Source organism: Nanorana parkeri, unplaced genomic scaffold, assembly GCF_000935625.1.
Source record: "Nanorana parkeri isolate BGI_ZX_2015 unplaced genomic scaffold, ASM93562v1 scaffold589, whole genome shotgun sequence".
Lineage (NCBI taxonomy): Eukaryota > Metazoa > Chordata > Amphibia > Anura > Dicroglossidae > Nanorana > Nanorana parkeri.
In genome coordinates, this window is record NW_017306857.1 from 889,544 (window position 1) to 892,299 (window position 2,756).

The following is a 2,756-nucleotide window of genomic DNA, read 5'->3' on the forward strand; positions in this document are numbered from 1 at the left end:
CGTGAAATTATAGCTAATTATAGCTAATTTGCCTACAAACGTCAGGTGGTCATAATACTCTGGCCACTCAGTGTATATATACTGTGATAAGTGGTTTTGCCACTACGTGGTAGTGTATGTAATGTTTAATCCTTGTTTAATGTGATGTTCTTCCCAGTGGAACTACATGTGTCTGATGTAATTTCCTGTTTCTATCTGTTCCTATCATTTTCTATTAAACCAAGAAGTACTCAGCCTTGTGTCTATTACAGTGGTTTTCAACCTGTGCAACCTCAGGACCCACATTTGTCCTTGGTCATTATGTCGCGACCCAAGTCACACTGCAATGGAACGCAAGGCATTAGTGCGGGCGTACGAACTATGGGTGTGAGGTGCGTTCGGGGTACCACTCCAGATTGCACGGTACGTGCGATTGCGTGGTACAGTGGTAATCACATGGCACTATGCGATTAACGCACCGTACCAGTGTGAATGGGCCCTCAAAAACACTGACATAGATACACAACCACAGACACAATCTCACACACACATACACACTCCAAAAATGTTTTCATTTTTTTTAAGGTCCACCCAGTCTCCCTACCTTTATTAGAACTGGAGTGGATCCTCATCCTGGGGTCCAGTGTAAGCTCCTGTGCATTGATGGAGCTCCATCCATATGGGCATTGCTTGTACAGCTCCCTTGCGCGCCCTGTAGAGGTCCCGGGACCCAGAATGTGACATCACTCTGGTCCAGGCACCACTATAGGACATGTTGGAGCTGTGAGCAATGAATGTATGAATGGAGTTCCCTCGCGGCCATAGCCCCATCCCACCCCACCTCAAGCTGACACTCGGCGCTGGGCAGCATTTTGTTGAATGGCTGCTTGGCACTCACAGTGCTGCAGTAGGGGCAGGCTGAGGAGCCTCTCACCTAGAAAAGTGGAAGGTATGCGGTGACTCACTGAACACGGGGTCGCAACCCACTTTTGGGTCATGACCCACCAGTTGAGAACCAAGGGTCTATTACATCTTAAATGTCAAGAAAGTCATATCTGTAGAAGATTTCCAACAGCGAGGGTGAGGTTGGTTGGTAATTTTCAAAATCTCCACTGTTCCATTTCTCCAGTTTTCTCCACACTACGGATATCATTTTAGATACATATGGGCAGGCAGCTGTCAGCTACATTCAAACTCTGACAGCTGTGTGTGTTTTATACAGGCTTTTCTGCATTATTTTTTTCAGATTAAGTATGTGTATATAAATGTAAGCAATAACATGGAATATTTTGGGGAACTTGGGCCAATTTCTAATATGAAAAGGCCACATATTCTAACACCATTATCAATTTACAAAACACCCAAATCTGTGGAGTACAAAAAAACAGTATAAAATGTAGCCTTAACCTATAGCAGCTAGGTACATGTGGCTTTTTTTTTTTTTTTTTGTTCCTGTGTATGACCACTCTATCTGTCCTCAGAATGCCACAGATAAGTACCAGGAAAACCACACATCCCATGATGCAATGGGAAGTTTTATTGGATCTGTTCCTGCATAATTGGTGCTTTTAATCAGCAGGAGTGGATGTGTTGTTTAGAGGGAGTGGATGAGTTGTTCAAGTCCTGGAGGGTTGCTAATCTGCTTTCTTATTGCAAGGAATGCAAACAGACATGTAACCAGGCCTGTTTGGTCATTTTAATCATTATCTACGGTAAAAGACGTTTCTGTTTATTAAATAAGCCTAAATTCCAAGTACATTCCCTTTGCAAAGAGTTTCACTTACTGAACATGTGCTTTGGCCATGCAGGAAAAAGAGACAAGGTTACTTTCAAGTGGAACTCTAGGCTTTTGCTGCGTACAAACAAGGTACCTCTAATGATGCTTATCCTAGGTCTCTGCTGTGTACTGTAAAATTCAGTTTCACCACTGCTGGAAAGTACTTCCGATGCTGCAACTTTTAAAGCTGAGGCTCTCATACACGGAAGCGTACTGTTGTTTTTCCGCCCCACCTCTCCCCTTACCCATTTACAGAACGTCTTGTATTATGTGAACTCAGAAATACACTGAGTGGCCAGATTATTATGACCACCCCATCAGTACTTCGTTGGGCCACGAGATAACTCCACGAGATGACTACGTTGGGCCGCCTCGTGACTCCACGAGATGTTGAAAGGTGATGCGAGGAATCTGACACTGCACTGTTGCCCTTCTGTTGTCTTGTACCAGTCTTGCCGCTCTCCGTTCTGCCCTAACATTGACTAGTCGCTGATGGCCACAATTTGCACGTTCAGACCCGGATTTTCGGCTGACAGTCCAGTCTTTAAACACTTTAACAACAGCTGCTCTTGAACATTTAACAGATTCTGCTGTTTTGCTGATACTCGCTCCATGGCTCAGAGCGCCAACAATCATCCCACGTTCAAAGGCTGTTAAATCGCGTTGTTTACCCATATCTTCAGAAAAAAATCACTTCTACTGTCGTGGTAAAAAACCTGCTTCCCTATTTATAATGGTCTGGCCCACTAGCAACTTCAGCACGAAATTATAGCTATTATAGCTAATTTGCCTACAAACGTCAGGAGGTCATAATAATCTGCCCACTCAATGTATAGTGCAGGCTGTACCTTTCAACATCAGTGATTTTTACAGTACACAGTGGTGATCCAGACACAGGATAAGCATCAGTGCGGGTAAAACGTTTGTACGTAGCACAAGTAAATGTAAAAAAAAAAAAAAAAAAAAAAAATTTCCGGGTCTTCCCTTTAAGTACACATTT